The sequence below is a fragment of the Zalophus californianus genome, chromosome 15, assembly GCF_009762305.2.
Source record: "Zalophus californianus isolate mZalCal1 chromosome 15, mZalCal1.pri.v2, whole genome shotgun sequence".
Taxonomy (NCBI): domain Eukaryota; kingdom Metazoa; phylum Chordata; class Mammalia; order Carnivora; family Otariidae; genus Zalophus; species Zalophus californianus.
The window spans coordinates 39,154,693-39,178,323 of record NC_045609.1 but is presented as its reverse complement, the minus strand read 5'-3'; the positions used below and the strand labels follow the sequence as shown (position 1 = coordinate 39,178,323).

Here is a 23,631-nt window from a genome sequence, read left to right as displayed (position 1 = left end):
CCCATGGTTCCAGACCCAGCTCAGCCGCCACCCCCTTCTTCTGCTGGGAGGCCTGGGAGAGTCAACGGAGAGCCTGCTTTGGGAGTTGGGACACCTTCGCTCCCAGCCCACCACTGCCCGGCTTGCCATGTGTCGTGAGTGCATCACAGACTCTGTGCTCCTGTTTCCCCATCTGTCAGGTAGGAGAGGGACACGGGATGTTCAATGGTACTTCTGCCTTTGATTAAGCCTTTTTGACCCTTGAGCTATAGTGCACCTCAGGGTTTAGGGGGGCCCTGCTTTGGGGAATGCCCTCCAGGGTCTCCTTTGGCTTTGTAGGGAAAGGAAAACATGTGTATTCAGAGGGGACCGTCCAGGGCTGTGAGTAGGTCATGACCTTAACACCTTGCTTCACAAGGTACCGCTAATCTTCTGAGCCTTGCAATGGCCCTTTTTCCAGTGATGAAACTGATCCCCGAAAGGAGGTGGTGGCTTTCTCATGGCCACACAGCTGGGAAGTGTCAGAGTGGGAACAAGGGCCAGGGGTCCCGACCCAGCACTCTCTCCTCTGCTCTGGCGCTGCCAGATAGCCATCTGGGAGCTAGGAGGTCCAGCACTCCTGAGGACCTGGAACAAGCTGCCAGAGGAGGATCAAGCCTCCTCCGTCTATCCTGCCAGCTCTGGCACCCTGAGGGGAGTGCCTCCTCTCTGGCACTGGAGGGGGTGGGAGAAGAGCTCAGAGCCTCCATGTCTCTCCTCCTCACCTGGACAGCAGTTTGCCGGCCTCAAGGCTCATACCCGCTTCAGGGCCCCATGCCTGTGGCCATGCTGGGTGGCTTTCAGAATTGCCAGCATTCTATACGTGCTCTTACCTCCTCATGCTCTTCCTGCCTCCTGGGACACACCTCTACCAACCTTCAAGGCCACATCCATGGCCACATGCTCAGAGGCCTGCCCCGTTACCTCCAGCAGATGTGCTGTCTACCTGGTCTCAGCCCCCACATGCTGTTGCCCCTGCCTTCAGCATCAGCATTATCATCATAACGATTACATATTAAAGTGTGCTAGACACCAAGTACCTCATGCACACAAACTCCTTTCATCTTCACACGAGCTGATTGTTATTAGTGGTAGTAACGTCTCCATTTTTAGAGATGAGGAAACTGAGGCACAGGGAGTTTCATCTGCCCAGCATGACACCTCCCTAGACAGGGAAATTATTTTGATGTGCACCCGTCTCCTCCCTGGCTGAGACTGTGGGCCAGAAGATGGCTCACTGCTCTATCCCATCACCCAACAGAGTACCTGAGTGACTAACAGGTGGTCAAGTACAGTGGGAGATGCAAGGGACACACAAGGATGAGCCAGACCCGGCCCTCCAGAAGCTCATAGGCTATCAGAAAGGATTGCCCCCATCAAATACCACTCTAAAAGTTTGGGGGAAGGAGAGGAGTTGGCATTGAGTGGGGTCTGGGAGGCAAGCTCTGCTGGGGAAACAAATCAGAGTGAGACATGGCCCTGCCCAAGTCACACAGCGAGTGTGAGGCAGCAGTGGGCTGGGACCCCAGGCTCCCAGTATGATGTGCCTTCTTGCACCTTGCAGCCAGCTGTAGGGTCCCTGAGTCTGTGCTGTTTTTCAAGGACACACGGTCCCAGATGCCTCCATGATGCTGAGCTGTTCAATGAGTGGCTCTGGTTCTTCTCTCCCCTCTATTAAATTTTTTTTTAAAAAGAAGAAGAAAGAAAGAAATCCAGGCATTGTTCCTGACTGCAGCTGGTGCCAACTAGAATCCCGCTGAACAGAATGGAGCCGAGAGCCCGGCCGCCAGGGGCCTGGCTGCTGACACAGGGCCTTTCTATTTTGCTTTCCCCCCGGGGGCCCAGGCTGACGTTTCGTCCCCTCCATGGGCACCCTCTCCACCTGCCTCCCTGGCCCCAGCTCTGAGTCTCCCGCTGCCCTCACCCCCTTTGCAAAAATCAGATGCCACTTGGGAGGGCTGTGGAGCACTAGCACCCCCTTCCTCATCACCCACAACGTGGAGTGAGCTGGACCCCCTCCCTGTCCCCGACTCTACCAAGGCGGGGGGCTTCGGATGCCTGTCTAGGAGAGTGGCAGAAATCCTTTCTCCATGGCATCATTTGGAACACTGGTTTGATTTCAGAATCTACCAGGATTTTTCATCCCACCCCCACCTGACTTGGCAAGTGCCAGTCCAAGCTCACCTGTTAAGGCAATTTGCAGCAAGGAAGGTGTGGGGGCTGGCGGGGGCTAGGGTGCTGGTGGCAACAAACGGCTCTGCAGGCACAAAAATGCTTTCTAAAGTTCCTGGTTTGCCTGCTGCCTCTGCTCCAAGAGACTTGGTCTTTGGAGGAAGAGGATTCCCCAAACTCTCCCTTGCTGCCTTCATTTCAGCTTCCCCTCCCTGCCCCTTTAGAACCTTGAGTTCCGTTTGGCAACATCCCCCACCTCTGTTCTCCAAAGAGCCAGTCTGACCCAGATTACCCCAAGCATCAGCCCAAAGAGAGCAGCAGCCTGGCCACCATCCCATGTGCACTGGGGATTGGCCTGGCCATCAAAGCCAGCTTCCCGAGCATCCCCTTTCCTGCTCTGGGTATAGCACCTTGGAGTTTGTAAAAAGCACTTTATGTCTTACCTGAGTGCCACAGGCAGCCTCAAGAGGCAGGCGGAGATTGCACAACCCACTTTGTAGAGAAATAAACTGAGGGTTCAAGGGGCCCAGTGGTTTGGCCAAGGTCTTACAGGAAGGGGCAGAATTGGTATTTGAACCCGGTCTTCTGATTCCATGTCACTAAGCAGGCATGGGGACCTGAGTGGTAATGGTCTCAGAGGATGGCTCATCAAATGTTGCCCCAGGATGGGATCCCAGACACACTGATTCATCTAACAAATGTTTATTGACTCCCTGCAATGTGCCAGGCACAAAACTAGGCACTGGGGATCCGACAGTGAACAAAACAGATGGGGTCTCTCTGTTACAGAGCTTATAGTTTGTTGGAGGAGAGACAGCAAACAGACTGTGTAGGAAGGTGTCCCTGTCCCCACCAGCCCAGCGCATATGCCCCAGAAGGAGCCCTGGCCAGGAGGCTGGAGACACAGGTTCTGGTCCCAGTGTTGTCCCCAACACCCCGTGCGATGTTGGACAAGGCTTTCTACCTGTGAAATCTGCAAACATGTGGCACCTTACACATTTCCCCGGGTTCCTGCCCTACTCCCAGCCTCTCAGTCAAGTGGTTAATGATTTCCTAGCATGAATAATTACTCTGATTAATTTTTTCTCAAACCTGACTTTTCATCAGCTCTCAGAAGCCAGAAAGGGGCTTCTGAGGTCATCGAAGCGAGAACCCCTAGGTCTCATTCTTCTCGGGAGGTGACTATCTCTGCTTGCATCCTTCTGGGAATGGGGAGCTTGCTCCCTCACATGGCAGACACTGCTCAGTGATGTGCTGGTAAGTGCTTAACATCTGGCTCTCCAAAATGGGGAAAACCTGATGGATAGCGTTTGCCGATTTCCATGGTGTAAATACTCCCACTGTGGCCAATGTCAAGCCTCTGACTTAACATCACGCAACTCACAGAGTTCCAGAAAATTTAGCCATCGCCTCTTGGGAGCCGGTCTGAGCCGGCTCCAACACACCACTGGCCTGCCCCACAGAGAAGCCCTGTCCAGCTTTACGTGTTGGGAATTTCTTCCTGGTATTGAGTGAAACATCTAATTCTCAGGAGCTCCAGCGTGAAGGTCCTGAGCTACTTCTCTGGGGTGTCATAGGACAAGGGGGCCCCTGGGCCCCCATGAAGCCCTTCAGAGAGTAGGAGGAATTGATTCTGTCTCCCCGTGACAGGGAAAGTTCCTGGGCCAAGTGGGGTCAGGGTATACTCCCCCTCCCCCTCTGCGTCTCCTTCCTCCCTCCCTTTCACAAATATTTATTGGGCCTCTGTGACCCATCAGGCACCTGCTAGATGCTGTGGCCCTGGCCACCCATGTCTTTGCTCACACTGGACCCTCCAAGCGGAAAGTCTCTCTCGGCCTGTCCACCTTGGAGGCTGCGCTCAGATGTCACCCACTCTCAGAAGCCTGCCCCGCCCTCCACCCCTTCCCCTCCCAAGGCAGGCAGGCGCCTGCCCTCCCACAGCCTTTCTCGGTCCCTGTTTGCCACTTATCACTTTCTACCTTGGATTACAGTTATCTGTGTACTCGGCTTATCTCTCTGCCAGACTGAGAGGCAGCGGGCTTGCTGAAGGAGCGTGGACTTTGGAGCCCCGCGGCTGGGCCCCGAATCCCAGCCTTGCCGCTTATGGCTGTGAGTCCTAGGGAAGCTCCTACTGCCGTGTGGAGCCTCAGCTTCCCTATCTGTAAAGTGGGGCGGGTCATAACTCCTTCCAAGGTGGTCTGACCGTTAAACGGGATTAGAAGTGTAACTCCCCTTTCCTGTTCCTGTCTGGGACTCCCATCTCTGGGGGACAGAGATTGTGTCCGGTGCTGTGTGTCCTCCCGGTTATGACAGCAGTATAAATATTAACAACAATGGTAAACACATATAGCAGTGTGACTACGTGCAGGGTGTTGTTCTAAGAACTTAGGCGTGCTAACTCATTTCATTCTCACAACAACCTTGTGGCATTGGAACTATTCCTCCCACTGATAGATGAACAATCTGAAGCGCAGAAAGGTTAGATGACAAGCCCAAGGTCACATAGCGAGTGGGAGAGCTGCGATTTGAATCTAGGAAAATCGGCTCTAGGGCCTTGGCTGTGGGACACTCTATTAAATGGCCATGGTTGAAGGGCTTGGAGGGGCTTAGGGAGCCATTGGGGGGGCTGTCCATGGGGTACCCCGGCCTGTTGACATTCTTGTCCTGTTCTGTGGGGTCACGGTGGACAGAGAAGCTCCTGGTCTGTCCTCTAGGACCTCTGGGCAGGTAAAGTGGTTAGTGCCGAAGAGAGGATTGTCTCTAGGTCCCTAGGGGCAGGGGCCCGAGAGGCCACTAATGGATTAGGCAATTAGGCAATCAGAGAAGGCTTTGTGGAAGAAGTGGCATTTGTAGTGGGCCTTGACTGATGAAGATCTGGGTGGGGAGGGACAAGGCAGAACAGTAGGAGCAAAAGTGCAGAGGTGGAAGAGGTATATTAGGAATTCACTTAGGTGTCAGTCTAGACATTCTCCTGTGTTCCGGTCAGTAGGTAGAGCAGATAAGGTGAATATGGGGAAGGGTGTGTTAGTTGTCCAGTCTGTGATTCAGAAAAAGCGGAGGGAACTGTTTCAGGGGCTCTGAAAGCCAGGACAGGCCCTGAAGAACTGAGAGCCACTTGGGCTGCCCTAGGGGCCAGATTGGCATTTTGCTTCTTTATAAGCTATTCTGAGTACTCAGAGTCCTGGGTTCCTGAATCCAGCTCTGCCTCTTGGTTATATCCCTCCGTTTCTCAGAGCCTTAGTTTCCCCATAGGCAGAATGGGCATGAAGAGTGGACTTGGGGAGCCAGTAGAAGGAGGCAACAGGGCTGCTGGTGAGGCCCTGCCCGACACTCCTGTGGTAGGAAGTGGGTGGGAGGTACGTGGAGCGGGGGGGGGGGGGGGGGGCATGGGAAGCCAGAAGCGGGTGGGTGGGAGGAGCTCCATGTGCGTGGCCAGAGAGTGCCAAGCCTGCCAAGTTGGCTCAGGTTGTGCCTCGTGATTCTTCCCACACCACATGCTCCATTTTCCCGGCATTGCCAAAGGCTGCCCAGCTCTGCTGGCTTAAAACCAATCTCCCTCCGAGGCTTCTGCAAGGACAGCACCTGGCAGGCTATGGGCTGACCCTGCCCCTCCGGCCGGCCAGCCTTGAGCCCACTAGGCCCCTCCAGGTAGCGCTAATTGTACTAATGAATGCTTTGGGAGCATTCATTGTGTGCCAAGGGCTGTTTTAAATGCTTCCATTATATTAACTAATTTAATCCTCACAACCACGCTGATGACACCCATCTTGGGCGAGGAAACAGGCAGGGACAGGTTGAGCCTGGTGGTCCCACTGCAGTTGCATGGCGGGAAGGGTGAAGCCTGAGGGGCGCAGAGAGCCCGCGGAGCTTGGCAGCAGGGCCCGCAAGGTGCAAGTCTGCACGCCTTCTGGTTGTTTCCCTGTGCGGGGACCCTTACACTTCTCCTTTCTGCTCATTTCCAAGTTCACAAGCGGGTCCTCTGTCCGCACGCATGCACGTATGCCCGCACACTGGACACCACGGTTGTGCAGATGCAGAGACAGTCCCCCATGAGTCTCGCTGTCACTGAGTCACGTCCACGGGTACAGGCAGTGTGCCCACCCTGCCACAGACATGCATACCCTCCCACACGCACACACACACACACACTCACGCCCAGGCACCTAGTGGCCACACCGCCTGTCAGATACACATGAGAGTGTCCCTCACACACTCCTAGATCTCCCCCTCCACACACACACACACACACACACACACACACACACACACACACACGCACACACGCTCCTGTGTCCCCCAAATGACCTGGTGGGATCTGTGAACTCACGTTGCCTCCCCCTGGCCTCCAGCCTCTGCGGATGGCCCTCTGGCCCAGGCATCTTCATTCTTGTCCCCTCGATCCCATGACTCCAGAATGTGTGCACTGTACAGGTCCCGCCCAAATCCTTGCCCTGCTCTGCCTCCCTCTACAGGAACTGGGCCTCAGGGGTGTGGTAGGGGCTTGGGGGTGGCTGGTTACCCTTCCCCCAACCTCAGGGGCTGCAGAAGGAGCAGCAGGAAGAGGAGATAAATTAATCCTGGCCTCCCCTCCCCCGGGCTCTCTGTGATGCTAATTCTCTCCGCCTTTGATCCAGCCCAGGCCCCTAACTCTGAGCAAGAACAGGCGCTGGGTCTGCCCCGAGATTAGGGCTGCCCTGGGTGAGGCCCCCAAGCATAGCCCCCCAGGCAGCAGGTTGGGATTTTTCTCCTGGGGAGGGGGTCTTGGGGATTAGAACTCTGGTTACTGACCCTGGCCTTTACAGCACACTCCCCTTTGCAAGAACTTTCTCATTCTCGCTCCTCTCCAAGGGACCCTGTGGTTCCCATTTTACACCAGAGCAGAGTGAGGCCCAGGGACAAAAGGAGTCCAGAAGCTTCAGGCCAGTGAGTGGTGGGGTCCAGACCTGGAGCATAGCTCTCCCAACCTCCAATCTCGCCCTGTTTGCTCTGGGGTTTTTTGTTCCGGTGAGTTTTTAAAAAACCACTCTTATGGAGGAGTCACTACCTGCCAGGAGCTGTGTCTTAAGGAGCCCTTGTGCCATCCAGCTCTCAGATCAGCTCTGTGGGGTCCCACTTTACAGGTAAGGGAGTGCTCCACGTCCCTGTCCCACATCGGCAGAGTCTGGATTCAAAGCCAGGACACAGGCCACCTGTAGTCCCTCACTGTGCAGAAGGGACAGTGAGACCCAAAGAGCAGAAGGGACGTGTCCAATCCTGTACAGGAAGTTGAATGGGCATTCATCCCCTATCTTCCTAGCTACACTTGGTCTTGTTCTGGAAATGTCTAGAGTCTTCTATGGACCCAGTGGAGCTGGGACAAGAGTCCAGACCCCATGCTGCGCCCCCCCCCCCCCCCGGAGGACAGGGCTCCCTGTTGAGTATGCCAAGCTCAGGTAATCACATAGGGGCATCTCAGCCAAGCCGGTTTCAGAACAGCCCTGTAAACTTGCACATAAATACAATTAAAACGTTTATTACGTTCAATTTCATACATATGAAAGACTGTAAGCTATGAAACTCATTACAGTGAACACTCATGACCATCACACTGAAGAACTGGAGCATTACAGACACCTCCCAGAGGGAACCAGTACCTGCAGCTCAGTCATGACTCCCTTCCTCGTTTGAACAAATGGTTGGAGCACACGGTGCGATCCGCGGCTAACCACTTTTGAGACAGTGAATCACACGCTGCATTCCCAGGAGGAGTGCCTTCTTTAAAGGGACAGGGGGAGCTTTGAAGGGTAACTTGAGCCCCCATGTGCCCTCCTCCTCAGGGGTTGCCATCTGCACCTGTTATTATGCTTTGGGGGGTATCTGCAGTGTGGTACCCTATTTTGCCCTCCCCAGAGAGTGTTCTGAAAGGACATTTCTTCCTGGTGTGGCCAGCAGAAGCAGGGCTGGGGGCCCCCCGGGCAGCTGGGCATTCCCTGAACAAGGCATACCATCATGACTTTGTCTGAGCTGTTCCCTTTACCGGGAATGCCTTTCCATCTAGTCTGCTTGGGAAAATCAGCTCCTAGGTTCAGCTCCAAGGTGTCATTTGTTGGGAGGCCTTCCTTGTGAACCCCGTCCTATGACCCCCAGCAGAGTTGGGTGTGCCCTCCTCTACCACATCTGAGTCATTGGGTATCCTTCTGTCAGGCTTATCCCAGAGCAAATGTTCTAGTAGCTGCCAAGAGCAGCCTTCTTCCCTAGATCCCAGGCACAGCTGGCTGTCCCACTGGGGCGGGTGCTTCCAGAGCAACCAAGACAGAATCAGGGGGAAGGTGACAGCACAAGGACCTCCCTGTGGCACTCCAGGGGCTGGGATCTCAAACGTCCCACTGGGTTTGCTCTGAGGCCTGTCTGGATGGAGGATTTGGAGGCAAGGCCGGGAGGAGACTGCCCGGGGCTAGGGGCTGCATCTACCCATTTGCTCTGTTGATGTGTGTGTGTGTGCATGACACCTGTGCAGGTCAGTGGGTGTGGGCACAGGAGTGCACATGTCCACCAGTGCTTACACATGTGTGTGCACACACGTGGCTCCACATCCACAGGCCCTGGGCCACTTGCTCTTCCTGCTTTCAGCCCCCTCCTGGACAAGCCTGTTTTCTTCTGAGTATTACGCAGCACAAGCCTACGGAGGACCTGCTGTGTGTCAGACCAGCGGGGTTGGCCGCGCACTGGGGGGACAAGCCTGACAGAGGGTTCGCACACCGTCTTGCTGTCCCCTTCTGCGCTCTCCCATGCACTAGCCCTAAAGCCAGGTGCCACCTCCACTTCCCAGTTGAGGCCTCTGAGGGCCTCAGAGAACAGAGAGGGACGGCAGGGGAGATGGGAGGCTGAGACCAGAAGCCCTGATGCTGGGGCCCGATTCTCGGTCCCGGGTGCCAGGGGCCTGCCAGAAACCCCTACTTGCAAGGGACTCCTGGCACAGGGAGGAGCCACCCAGAACCCTCCCCGGCACCCTCGTTTCCTCCTGTTGGCCAACGCACTTGGGGGTGCCATTCCCTGAGCATCCTGTAGGAGGGCGCCATAGCTGTTAGCTGCAGCAGGGATGGGGGGAGCTTGGAGCTGAGTGGGATGGGATGGGACAGCCTCAAACTGGGGACTGGTCACCCCCACATTCACACACAGAAGCCTCTACGCACACGTGCACAAGTGTGTACTCACAAATACATGTCCACGCATGCATGCATGCATGCCCAGAGAGGCAGTGCCAGTTGCCCACTGCTCGCCTTCTGCCTCCTGGTTCCGGTTTGCTCCTCTAACTCAGGCTGCCCTAAAAGGGGCCCTATGGCTGTCCGCTTTCCTGTCTGCCTTCCATCTGAGAATCAAGACCCCGGTGGCTGAGGAAGATGATTGTAGGGGGATTTGGTGCTCCTTTTGGAGCATCGTTGGCCTGCCCTTTCAGGAGGGAGGGTGACGTGGGTTAGCCTCTGTGAATGGGGGGAGGGGGGAGCAGGGAAAGGGATGATCGCTGCCTTTCCTTCCCCACCACCCATTGCACCCCGGAGGTCCTGAGTGAAGGTCTCTTTCCCGTGATAAGGGTGGCACTGTGGCTTGGCAGTCAGAATCTTTGGCTCTGGACTCTGATGGCCCCGGGTGAATCCAGGATTCCTCACCTCTAGCTGTGGGGCTGTGGGCAGGTCGCGTCACCCCACTGAAGCTCCATCCTGAACTTGTACCGAGAAGATGAACGCACTCACTTCACAGCGTTTGGAGATGATGGGCCAGACCCGGGCCTGGGAAACGGCAGCGGGGATGGTCCGGGCTTGTTCTTGTAAATGCCATGCAAAGCCAAACTGTGTTGTGTCCAGACCACCTGAACCACAGGACCTCGGCCTGCCTCACAGCCTGGGGAAAACCGAACTCCAGTCCAGGCTCTGCTTTACCAGTGGGGTGACCTTGGGTGTGACAGGGGCCCCCTCCGACCTCAGCATCCTCAGCCCCAAAAGAACATACTTATCTGAGGGGCACATGGGGCTAGAATGACCGATCAGGTGGGAAGGAAGGGCCTTGCAAATCACAAAGCTTGTGTCGCTTTTGAGGATGCAGGTGGGGGGGACAGGGACCCATCGCCCCTCAGTGGGACCCCGTCCTTCTACACCCACACCCAGCATTCTGGCCCCTAGCTGGGCTGAGAGCTGCATGTCCCCCCACAGAGGAAAGAGCCGTGTTTGTCTGGGGACCACTCAGCCCTGCGCCTGCCCTCTGCAGGCCTCCGGAGCTGCCAGGTGGGAGAGCCCTCACGCGGGCAGTCTGAGGCCCCTTTGAAGCCGGGAAGTTCGTACTGAAGGGGCAAAGGCAGCTTGGATTCAAAGTATCTCTCTTGGCCTTTAATTACCCTTCTTCACCCATAGGTGGAATTTCCACTCCAAGAGCCAAAGAGAGGCACGGGCGCGGGCGCTGGGGGCCGGTTTCCCCTGCTGCCTTTGTGTGGCGGCCGCCAATGCAGCCGTGGCGCGCAGCTCGGGTTTCTGATTTTAATGATTTCCTGAATTCATTCTGCTTCCTACCTCGGGGAAAGGAGGAGAGGTGATCCTCTTGAAAATTCACATAATTGCTTTTATTTGATTTTTATTAAAATGCAGTCAGGAATAATGTGATTGCCCCCTTTATTACGTTGTTCATCAATCTGGCATGGGGAATCAGCTTGGAAAAACAGTGGGTGCAGGAGCAGACATGGCCCTTGTGGTGGGCTTGGGGGCTCGCCCCGACTGGCCAAGTTGCACTGGGGGAGCCACAGCCTCCCTGCCTCCGCCGCTGCTGCCATCTGGGGAGGTGAGCCGATGCCCCACTAAGCCTGCCGAGTGGCTTGCGAATGTGGAATGCTGGGAGCACGCTGTGCGTGTCCTCCCCAGCCCCACCCCTCCTCCTCCCGGCTTCCTCTTCCCGCCTCTGAGTCCCCAGAGGCTGAGAGGGGTGGTGGTCTGAACTCCTAGCAAGGCTTGCCCTGCACTTTCTCCCCTGTGCGACCCACCCCCCCGCCCCCATCAGAGCCTCCGTGCTGGTCTTGGGGTCCCAAGGCTCAGGGCCCTTAGTCCAACTTCGAATGGCCCACCCAGTCAGGCTACTCCCCTGCTCGGAAACCTTGGTGGCTTGCAAAGACCCCTTTCCGGCCCCGGGCCATTGGTTGTGGGACCTTTGCGTGCAGTGGAAAGAAGCCAGACCTCTTGTCAGCCCAGATTGCAATCCGTGCTCTGCTTTCTGCAGTAGGATACTGGGCAAGTCACTCCCGCCCAAGTGTCAGCTATTGATTAAGGAAATGGGAGCACCAACCTGTTCTGGATAGAAGCCCTGAGAATGTAGGATGGTGAACAGGCAAGTACAAGGGTATCTAACTCATAGAGCATGTGTGTGTGGTGGGGGGAGGGATCTTTGACTTGGCCCAGCAGGTGCCTGGGGTGAGAGGAACAGCAGGCCCAGCAGAGGTGGCCACGGTGACCTTGACAGTCCTCTTGCCCTCACCCCCTGTATGGCCCTCTCCTTCCAGTGGATGGTTCTGGATGAGACTGGGCTGGAGCTTGCAGCCCAGCAGGTGAGAGCAGGGCCTCCTTGTCTTCCTGCCCTTGCCGCGCTGGCTTCCTTTTGTAGACAAGGTAACTGAGACTCAGAGTGGGTCAGTGAAGGGTTTAGGGCGACCCAGCTAGGAAGTGTGAGGTCTCTTGGGCACAAGAAGCTAGGAAGGCTGACAACCCGGGCCACCCCTGCAGCTGTTGGTGAGATGCTTTGAGGGGCTGTGTTTGGCAGGTGGCCGTGCCAGGCAGAGCTGCCCGGTGGCCTGGAGTGTGGGTGGGGACCATGGGCGTCCGCTCAGCCTCCAGCTGGTCTCTCTGGGGTGGTCTGCCTCCGCTGGGGCTGGCTGCGCAGGGAGTCAGGGAAGCATGGGGCGTGTGGAGACATCCGCTTTGAGAGCCCCCGGGGGGCTTTTAATTTCTGCGTAAAGCCCATCTTCACTTAAAAAAAAAAACAAAAACACACACAGACAAATCTTTGTTGTCTGTTACAGTTTTCTTTTCTGTGTGTTTGTTTAGATGCAAGTCACTTGGCAGTAGATGTAGCCAGGGGAATTCAAAGAGCGAAGGCAGTAGATTTAGAAATTCAACTGTGGGGCCCCTGAGGGCCAGTCTGGTTCCTCCATGTGGCTGAGCACTCTCCTCCACAGTCTGCCCCCCCCACCCCCGGGCTGTGCGAAGCCATGACCCCCTCCCCCCCGCAGTGTGCCTCCTCCTGTGAGGCCCAGGCCACACCAAGTCTCCCTGTACCTGCTCCCCCTCTGGGTTCTCGAGACCTACCTGCTCACTCTGCCTGCCTGCCCCAGGGGACAGGTGCGTGCCCAGTCTCTCCAGATGGGCTGTTGAGTCTGTCCAAGAGGGCAGGTCACTTCTCAGTCGTGGAAAGCACTGTGTAGGGAGCTGGGAATGACCTCTAGAGTCTCAGCAGAGGAAACCCCAGTCTTGAGAGGTAAAGGGTGACCGGTGGTTTCCTGAAGACTGTGGAGTTTCCTGGGCTGCAGACGTTCAGGGCTCAACTCGACAGTCTTGGTCACCCTAGCTAAAGCCACTCACTCCGGGCTGCCCAGGAAGCGCATGCTCTGGAGCCTCCCTATTCCCAGGCCAGCCCCACGTCCTGATGCTATTACCATAGACAGCACCTCTATTTGGGGAAGGGGGACATGGGCCCACTGGGGCAGAGACTGGCCCAAGGCCATTGGTGAGTTGGCTGCAGAGCTAGACAAAGAGACGATCTGACCTTGGAGCCTCTGGCTGATTCCCATGCGCAGACCCACTGCCTCTCTCAGAGCAACTTGTGGTGGGAGACAAAGCCCAGAAGAGGGCAGACACCCCAGGAAACAGCCAACGCTGGGGGGTGGTGGTGGGGGAAGCTCGCTGAGCCTTGGAACCCTGTGGTCTGAGGGCCTGGCACCACAAAGCCCTGCCCTCCACTCAGCAATTGCAGGGGCTGAGTCGGGCTGTGCCCCCGGTGCCTCCCCCGCTCATGCTGGGCCCAGATGAGCAGAACCCCCTTATCAGATCTCCGTTTCTCCCCTCTGCCTGGCCTCCACCCCCAGCCTGAGCCCTTTCCTCTGTAGCGGATCTCCTTCCCTGTCACCGGCACACGCAGCAGAGCAAGCACCCAGAGGTTGGTTTCTGTTGCTTTAAAAAAGTTTCCATTTGATGAGGGGGTGAGGGGTTGTTTGCTGGGCCTGCAAAGCCCCACTATGGGCTGCAGCTAGGGGAATCGCGGTGGATTTGAGGCTGGCAAAGGCTGCACCCACAGCCCTGAGCCTTTGGATCCTGTGCAAAAGGCAAGGAGTGTGGGCTCCGGGCTGGGCAGCACCCACTCTCTGCTCACTCCCACAGGCACCTGTGAGGTCAGGGGACTTACTCTCCATTTCCCACAGCAGGCTGCTGAGGCTCAGCCAGGGTCGCTGGGGCCTGGGGACTCTGGACTGGTAGTCTGGGCTCCACCCACGGCTTGGTGCCGCCGTCAGAGCTCACCATTCAACGTCTTCCTTCCTTACCTGTCAGGCTCTCCTCAGGCAAGGGACATAGCTTTCTGAAACTTCTGCTCTAGGCTTGTGGCCCCTCTGTGGAGAGTATATGAACTCTATCCAAGTCACCAGAGCTGGATTCGAATTTCAAGTCCTCCTGCTGTGTGACCTCCGGCAAGTCACTTAGCCTCTCTGAGTGCCAGATGGCTTAGCTATCAAATGAGAAAGTTGGAGGAGTCCCTGAGAGAGCCTGATGGACTCGGAAAGCCCTGCCCTCCACTCAGCAATTGCAGGGCAAAGCAAAGCAACCTTTGTCTGCTTAACAAGGGCCTCGGAAATTTTCAATTGTCAGTCTGGGGAAAATGGCTGAGGTGATAGGGAGCTACTGAAGGTGGGTGAGCAAGGGAGTGCCATGATCAAAACCAGGTTCCAGAAGGATCACATTGGCAGCAGAGTTGAGGAGTACTTGGAAGCCAGGAGGCTGTTGACGGGGGTTTTGACCTCCTTTTCAGAAAAATAAGATGACCCCCCCTCTCCCCACCAAGAGTCATGGAGACTGTTCCACCTGGCCTGGCACCAGACTCTTGCCCAGGACAGGTTCCCTGCCCTTGGCCTCTCCCAGGTTCAGCTGTCATGCCCCATGAGAGGAGGAACAGGGCATCTAAAGGGGGTCCTGAACCCCAGCCACCCCAACAGCCAGGTGTGAGAGGGGGCTCCTCCTCTTCCCAGTGGCCCCAGGGTCCCTGACAAGTGTTGGTAATCCAGGCCCATCTGAGAACCGTGGTTCCCATTTCTCATTAAACTCCATCCACTGGGTTTCCTACCTCTCACTTCAAGCCTCCTGACACAACCCCAGCCCTTGAGACAACTCTCTCCAAGCCCTCACTTATGGTGAAGAAATCCCTCCCACCCCCAGAACAGGGTAGTAGCTGGTACAGCCTGTCTGTACTTTCGTCACCACACCTCTGGCCTCTCCCACATCCAGAGCAGGGCAGCGAAGCTCAGAAGGCCAGGGAGCTCAGTGGGGTGGGAGAAATCTCCTTTTGTGAAGGAAGCACCTTTTTTCTAAAGTGAATAATTCCCCTGACGTGTGTCTCTCTGAGAGTATCACAGGCTTTCTTAAAGATGAACCATCCTCTACCACCCGGGGTTGGGTTTCCCTGGGGATAAGCCATAGATGGAAGTAGCAGAGGAAACCAGGACATTAGAGGAAACTTTACTCTTCCCCTTCTCCTGAAATTTGTCAGATGGAGAGTATCTCAGCCTGTTTAGGCTGTTATAACAGAATACCCCAAATTGGGAGGCTTGAACATTTATTTCTCACCGCTCTGGAGGCTGCGAGGCCAAGATCAAGGTACCTGCAGGTTTTGTGTCTGGTGAGGGCCTGCTTCCTCATTCACTGTTAGCCATTTTCTCTCTGAGTCCTCACAAGGTGGAAGGAACTCTCTGGGGTCTCCCTTATAAGGCACTAATTCCAACATGCTCCTCCCTCATGACCTCCTCACCTCCTAACACCATCATCTCAGGGGTTAGGATTCAACCTAGGACTTTGGGGGGACACAAGCATTTGGACCATAGCAATCTTGCACTCACAAAGGTTCTTTATTGGCAGGAGGGAAGTGTTTGAGTCTTATGATTGCCATTGTACCCATTTCCCAGACAGGCAAACCAAGGCCTAGGCACCCAGGCTTCCTTGCTTGTATTCAGAGGCTGATTTTCTGGACCTTGGTCAATAGCAAACATCTTTCTCTGCCAGCTTCCAAGGCAGCCCTTCCCTGCCGCCCCCACTGCCCTTAATTCCTGGCCAGCAGGGAGTCTCTTGCACAAGAGGAAGGACACTATTCTGCACCAGCCCTGTGCCTGTTCCTGCCATGCTGGGTTCCTTTACTGCCCACATGCTCATTCTTGTAATAAAAATACTTCCCCAATTAGTTCTAATTTTAACTCTCATTAGGACCCACATCACCTGTAAGGCTGGCAAGCAGATGCCCCAGGAATGCGCCCGCCTCGCCCTCTCTCCTGGTGTCAGGGAGGGGGTGCTCAGTGGATGCCCTGGGCACCCTGCTTTGCTGTGTGACATTCTCCATGGCTCTTACCCGCTTCGGGCCTCTCCTTCGTCACTGCAGTGCCTGGCTTGTGGGGTTGTAGGGATCAAAGCATAAAGGGGCCGGGGATTGGAAGCCCTTTCTGTGAGTCAGCACCAGGCTGGTACCTGCTGTAGGGCCTCACTTTGTCTTCACAGTAGCCCAGTTGCCAGACCTAGAATGGGCTTCATAGTCCCACTGACTCCCCACCTACGATCTGAGGGGGTTCTGTACAGGAGCATTTTCCCAGAGATTACACTGCTTATTCCCCTGCTGACTAAGCTTTTGCAGTCCTTTACCTGAGGGGGTGTGGGAGTGGGGGCTGTAGCAGAAACTGTGCCAAGCCCAGTACTCTCTCTGGTCGTCTCACCCAGGATGCTGTAAGGTAGCATGGAGGGCCTTCTGCACAGGCCTCAGCATGCCTGGGATACCAGTCCTGTGCCGGGTCCAGCCTCATGCCCAGTGAAGCAGGACACAACCCGGGATGTGGGGCGCTCCCCGTCTTAGAGCTGGAGGGCCTCCCCAGTGCCCAGACAGACTGCAGATCAAGGCCCTGCCCTATTCCTGGGCACGGTAAACTTCTCCCTTCCTGAGGCTGACGGTGACAGCCTGATGATGATGGAGGTGGGATGGTCAGAATTTAGTTTCTCGAAAGAAAAATCTAGAAGGTGTATTTCCTGCAGCTATCCATGTTGGTAGAGCCTCATGCCCCTGTCATAGTACTCTTAGCCCCGTTGGACAGATGAAGAGACTGAGGCTTATAGAGTGTGATTGTCTAAGGACATCTTTCTTGGAATGTGTGGGCCAGGGACAAGAACCTCTGCAGTGTCTTGCCTTTTTCATGCCTCCTTGACTGTCAGCCCCACATCGGGGACAGATGGGACAGTAAGGCCCACTTGGGCAAGTGGCACAGCTAGGAAGTAAGGGAGGACTCCAACTCTGTACCAGGAGACATCAGGCCAGCCGTTGCTTGGCCCAAGCTGCCCATGGCCCAGCCACCATCCCTCCTTCTTCAGCCTCCAGCCTCCAGGTTCTGGTTCTCCTCACCAGTGTCTGACAGCCCTGATCAGCTGCAGAGCCCATCCTGGACCTCCTGAAGCTGTGTCTTGATCCCCTGCTGGGGCAGCAGGCACAGCCCCAGCCCTGCCTAGACCTGCCATGGGCTCTTCCTCCCCATGGGGTCTGGGCCTAGGGAGTGACATCTACCGGCTCAGTCCGAGACTCAGTGTGTGGGATCAAGTTGGGTGTCAGGAGAGCTGGGGTCAAGTCTGGGTTCTGCCAGTGACTGGGTGGCCTTGGATAGTCACTTGCCCTCTGGGCTTCAGTTTCCCCCATCCTGCAATTATTAGGGCCCTAGGAGTTTGGCAGGTATGGAGAAATGAGAAAGGTCGGCTCTCCCACTTATGAGCTGTGTGTTCTCAGGCCTGAGCCCCTCAGTTTCCCTCTGACTTTTAAGGAAACTAACATTTGCTGAAGACTTCTAGAGCTTGGGTCCCATGTTAGACACTTCCAGAAGCATTTTCTCCCACGGACTCCTCCTCACAGTGCTATGAGTCTTGAATCTGAGCTGAGGGTCAATGGAATGTCTTGTTTTACTCTTTCATACATTGTCTCTTTGTGGCCCCTTCTGGCCTGGGGGTCTTGGGAGGCAGTCATGGATGGCTTCATGGAGGATGTGGCACATGGTCTGAGCCTGGAAGGATAGGGTGACACCCCTTGTCTGTGGGCCAGGGTGGTCAGTATCCGGGCCTCTGGGAGCACGTGCTCCATCTTGGTTTCCTTGGGGCCCCCATAGGTAGGAGTTTGAGCTCTACTTTGGCAGGCCACAGAAGTCAGCCCCAGCTTCTGTTGCCCTGAGCCTCCCTCAGGTTCGTTTGTGTTTGGGGAGGGAGGCCTAGGAGGCCTCATGTGGTGTGGTGGGAAGAGAGAGGGCAATCAGTCAGCCTCCTTGCTAGACACGCTCTCACATGGGCCAGGAGACAGGATTCTAGTCCTGGCTGACTTACTGTGTGACCTTGGCCAACTGGCCCAGCGTCTCTGGGCTTCTGTATTCCGTACTCAAATGCAATGCTCATACCAAGAGGAAGAAGAGTCAACATTACTTAAGCACTTACAATGTGCCAGGCACTGAGCCAAGTGCTTTGCTTCTATTAGCTCATTTAATTCTCAACTGCCTTGTGACGGAAGCTCACTATCATGCCCACCTCTTGGGAAACGGAGGCACAGAGGGGCCGAATAAACCACCTCCAGTCCCCACAGCCAGTGAGAAGTGAAGACAGGGTTTGCAGCCTGGCGGTCTGCCTGGAGTCCTGGAGCTGGGCAGGACGCATGCAAATGTGCAGACACAGCAACTACATAATTGCTAACATAGCAGTTCACTCAGCCAAGAGCTTTACAAGAACCACCTCATTTCATCCCTACAGAAAAACTGCCAGGAGACACAATGAGTATCTCTACTTTACAAAGAAGGAAACAGAGGCAAGTCTGGGGGGACACGTGGTCAAGATCATCCAGCTATTCAGTCATGAGCCAGCGTTGGAATCCAGGCAGCCTGACTGCAAAGTCTATGAGAGATTAATGTGAATAAATCTCCTGGCACCATAGGAAGTAGTATACAGTAGGTGCTCAAAAAATAATCGCCAAATAGAACTGAAAGAAAAAACCATCAAAGGATCAGGTCTTTGGGGCCTGGGGTCCTAGCCTTGCCCTCTCCGTGGGCTACCTCTGCTAAGGTAGGAGGAAAAGGCAGCCCCAGGGACCCACAAGAGCAGCTTGGAATGGTGCTCAAACTCTTCAGAGGGTCCCTTGCAGCTTCCAGACTCCATCCTTCCCTCCTCCCCAAAGTACTTTCTTTTTCTCCTTCCCATCACTCCCTTGTTAAAAAAGTCAATTTTATCGAGGAACGATTTACAAAATACACACATTTTAACGGTACAGTTCAATGAGTTTTGCCAGATGTAGACAGTGGTATAAACATTGCCAAGCTCAAGGTAAAGCACATTTCCAACACCCCTCAAAATATCTACCTGCTTCTTCCTGGCCAATCCCTCTCCCTGCTCCCACACAGGGAACCAGTGATTCGATTTCTATTGTTATAGATTAGTTCTGTGTGTTCTAGAACTTCTTATAATGGAATTCAACAGAATGTGCTCTTTTGTATAGCTCTATACACGCTGCACTGTATATGGGTAGTTTGGGCCTTTTTACTGCTGAGTGGTAGTCCAGTGAGTGGACATACTATAGGCTGTTTATCCACTCACCAGCTAATATACATTTGAGTTGTTTCTAGTTTTAGAATTTTATGACTATAGCTGCTGTGAACACTCATGTGCAAATCTAGGTGAACATGTTTTTGTTTGTGTTGGGTCAGTGTTTAGACATGGAATTGTTGGATGGTATGGTAGGTTTTACTTGGTAAGAAGCTCTTTGCCAAAGTGTTTGCACCATTTTAGCCCCCAGCAGTGCATGAGAATTCTACGTGTTCTATATCCTTGCTAACATTTGGTATTGTCAGTTTTTTCACTTTTAGCAATTTTAGTGAGCATGAAATGTCATCTCTTTTAAATTGCATTTCCATAATGACTAACAATGTTGAAGATGCTGGGCATCTTTTTATGTGCATGTATCTTCCTTGGCAAAGCATCCATTGGAATCTTTTGCCCAGTTTTATTGGGTTGTTTGTCTTATTCTTGCACTATAAGAATACCTCATATAAATTCTGGATACAAGTTTCTTTGACAGATATACATATTGCAAATATTTTCCCATAGTCAGTGGCTTACCTTTTCACTTTCTTAATGGTATCTTTTGGAGGGTAAAGGTCGAGTTGTTGATTTATGCTTGCATGTTAGCGATTTTTATGACTTGTCAAGGGCATCTTTGCTTGCTAACAGGGTTACAAAGATTATAAGTTTTCTTCTGGATATTTTATAATTTTAGCTTTTTATGTTTAGATATATGGTCCATGTTGAGTTTATTTTTGTAAGTGGTATGAGGTGGAGTTGAGGTCCATATGCATATCCATTTGTTTTATTCACCATATTTGTATTGTTTTTTGTTGTTTCCCTGTTCTTTGTTCCTGGTTTTGTCTTCCACTCTTTTCCCACCTTTTATAGTTTTAAACAGCATTTTATGTGATTTTGTTTGTCTCCTTTCTTAGCCTATCAATCATACCTCTTTTTTTTTTAACCCTTTTTAGTAGTTGCCCTAGAGTTTGCAATATACATTTATAATGGATCTGACTCCATTTCCAAATAATGCTACACTGCTTCACAGGTAGTGCAAGTACTTTATAACAAAGTATACTTAATTCATCCCTCCTGTTCCTTTGTATCATGACTGTCATTAATTTCACCTATTCATAAGCTATAATCATTGATTACATCATTGCTATTATGTTGATCAAACTGTCATCTGTTAGATCAATTAAGAATGAGAAAAATTGAAGTTTCTATTTTACTTTCACTTATTTCTTTTCTAAAGCTTTTCCTTTCTTCATACAGATCTGAGTTTCTGATCTGTATAATTTGCCTTCTCTCCGAAGAAATTCTTTTAATATTTCTTGCAAGGCAGGTCTTTTGGCAACAAATTTCGTGAGTTTTTGTTTATTTGAAAAAGTCTGTCTCCCTTGCTTCTGAAGGATAATTTGAAGGATAACTTCTTTTAATATTTCTTGCAAGGCAGGTCTTTTGGCAACAAATTTCGTGAGTTTTTGTTTATCTGAGAAAGTCTGTCTCCCTTGCTTTTGAAGGATAATTTGGCAGGATATGGAATTCTAGATTGGTGATTTTTTCCCCCCTCTCTCAACACTTTAAATATCTCACCCCATTCTCTTCTTGCTTGAATGGTTTCCAAGAAGTCTGATATAATTCCTATTCTCGCTCCTCTGTAGACAAGGGTGGGTCCCCCTTCCCCAACTGCAGCTTCTTTCAAGATTTTTTTCTTTATCTTTGATTTTGTGCTGTTCCAGATTTTTTTTGGCCTTTATCTTACTTGGTGTTCTCTGAGCTTTCTGAAATATGTGGTTTGGTGACATTAATTTTTGGAAATTTTCAGTCTTTATCACTTTAAATATTTTCCTTCCTTCCTTCCTTCCTTCCTTCCTTCCTTCCTTCCTTCCTTCCTTCCTTCCTTCCTTCCTTCCTTCCTTCCTTCCTTCCCTTCTGGTACTCCCATTGCACTATATTACTCTTTTTGTAATTGTTCTTTCTTCCAGTCTTTTTTTCTTTACTTTTCAGTTTTAGAGGTTTCTATTGAGATATCCTCAAGATTAGAGATTTTCTCCTCAGCTGTGTCCAGTCTACCAATGAACCCATCAGAGATGGTCTTCATTTCTATTACAGTGTTTTTGATTTCTAGCATTTATTTTTTATTCTTTCTTGGAATTTCCATCTCTCTGCTTATATTACCCATTGGTTATTGCATCTTGCTGCTTTTTACTTTAGAGCCCTTATTATATTAATCATGGTTGTTTTAAATTCATGGTGTGATAATTCCAATATTCTTGCCATATCTGAGTCTGGTTTTGATGCTTGCTCTGTCTCTTCAAACTTGACTTTGTTTGTTTGTTTGCTTTTGCCTTTTAGTATGCCTTGTAATTATTTTTGTTAGAAAACAGACTTGATATACTAGATACCAAGAACCTGGTACTGATTCTCACAGAGATTTCTGTTTCAGGAAGTTGTGATTCTTTGTATCTCTTTGTCTGTCTCTCCAATTTTTGAGACAGTGGTTTGCTCCATGAACCAATGCTGACAGATCTAAGAAGAATAATTGATTTTTAGTTTGTTTAGCTTTTTTCTTGTTAGGAGGATGGAAGTGATGACTTCCAGCTCCTTACCTGTTAGGCTGGAAACTGGATGGCTGATATCCATTTATTTTAACACTCTTGTTTATTTATTTATTTATTTTTTTACAAATACAATCATTTGTCCACTAAATAACCATGTCACCTTTGTGAAAAACACATCAATTGATTACAGGTGTGTGGGCCTATTTTCAAATTTCATTCTGTTCTATTGATCTATTTGTTTTTCCTATACCAATACCACACTCTGTTGACCACTGTAATTGTATAGTAAGTCTTGATATCAAGCAATGTAAGTTCTCCAAATTTGTTCTTTCTCAAAATTGTTTTGGTATTATGGGTCCTTTTCATTTTCCTATACATTTTAGGATCAGCCTGTCAATTTTAATTTACGAAAAAGCCTGCTCTAATTTTTCATTGTTTTGTAGTTTTCTTGTGATATTTTTGTTTGGTGTTGCTATCAGGGTAATGCTGACCTTATGAAAAAGTTGGGAAGCATTCCATCCTCTTATTTTGAAAGAGTTTATGATTTGTATTATTTCTTATTTAAATGTTTGATAAAATTCTCTATAAAGCCTAGGGGTGGGAGGGTTTTATGAACTAAATTTCTGTGATAGATATGGGACTATTTGGTGTCTGCTTCTTGTGTCAATTTTGGTAATTTATGTTTTTCAAGGAATTTCATCATTTCATTTAAGTTGCCAGAGTTATAGTCTTAAAGTTGCTCATAATATTCTCTTATCTTTTTAACATCTGTAAGATCTGTAGTGATGAATCCACTTCAATTCCTGATATTGTTAGCTTATGTTTTATTTATTTTTTCTTAATCTGTCAAGCTAGAGTCTCATTGATTTTTATTAATTTTTTCAAAAGCATAAGCTTTTGATTTCGTTGAATTTCTTTAGTGTATGTCTATTATCTAGTTCATTGACTTTTCCTCTGTATTATTTCCTTCCTTTGATTTACTTTGGTTTTAATTTAGTCTTCTTTTTTAAAATTCCTTAGGTGACCAATGGTGTGTTGGGGGTCCCCAAGACCACCCCCAGTTTCAATGATTTTGTAGGAGAAATTTCAGGACTCAGCATATAAGTGATACTCATTACTAAGATTTATTATAACAAAAGATACAAAGCAAAACTGCAAAGGGAAAAGGCACATGATGTGAAGTTTGAAGGCAACCAGGCACAAGCTTCCAAGAGTCTGCTCCCGTGGAGTTATGCAGGATTTGACAATGAGCTGTGACAACACATGTGAAATGTTGTGTACCAGGGAAGCCCAGTAGATACTCAGTGCCCAGGGTTTTTATTGGGGGCGTACCACATAGACACTTTTTGCCTGGCACATACCGACATTCCAGGCCGCCAGAAAGAGAGTTGTGTTCAGCATAAACCATATTCTTGACATAAATAGCATAGGGTCAGCAAGCCCATTTTATCAAGGAATGATGGGAACTCTCCTGAAATATAAGTTCCTAGATTCCTTACAGGATTCCACCTTGTAAACAGGCCTTTTTCTAAGGAGAGCAGTCTTAAGCTGACTTTGTTAACTCTTTTCTGCACAAATGTTTTCGAAGTATCATTTTATCAAATCTAAGCATTTAAATCTATACGTGTCCCTTGAGCCACTCTTTTAGCTGCATACAACAAATACTGATATATTGTGTTTTTATTTTTTCATTCAGTTCAAAATATTTTCTAATTCCCCTTGTGATTTCTGTTGCCCTCTCTTCAACTTCATAGATCTTTTCATCTGCAGTGTCTTATCTGTTATTAATTCCTTCCTGTGAAATTTTCATTTCATAGATTATGTTTCTATTGAATTATTTTTCTTCTAGTTGTGGATTACATTTTCCTGCTTTTTTGAATGTTTAGTAGTTTTTGTTTGGATGTTGGACATTGTGATGTTTCCTTGCAGAGTATTTGGAATTTGTGGTCTATGTCAAAGAGTAATAAATATATTGTTTTGACAGGCAATTAGTTTACTTGCAGATCAAGTTTCTCCTTCTGAGGCTCATTTTTAAGCTTTGTTAAGTC

The 23,631-nt window shown here is 51.1% G+C and overlaps 1 long non-coding RNA gene across 2 annotated transcripts in view; it reads left to right on the top strand.

The window, feature by feature from the left end:
* LOC113918974 overlaps positions 1 to 23,631 on the top strand; it is a 39,168-nt gene that overhangs the window by 2,968 nt on the left and 12,569 nt on the right. The window contains exons 4-6 of one of the 2 annotated variants that reach the window (XR_003518742.2): positions 14 to 179; positions 3,298 to 3,447; positions 4,182 to 4,485. This is a non-coding gene — a long non-coding RNA (uncharacterized LOC113918974). Of the gene's footprint in view, positions 1 to 13; positions 180 to 3,297; positions 3,448 to 4,181; positions 4,486 to 23,631 lie in introns of those variants that run through there. The other variant, XR_003518737.2, reaches the window with a different exon arrangement.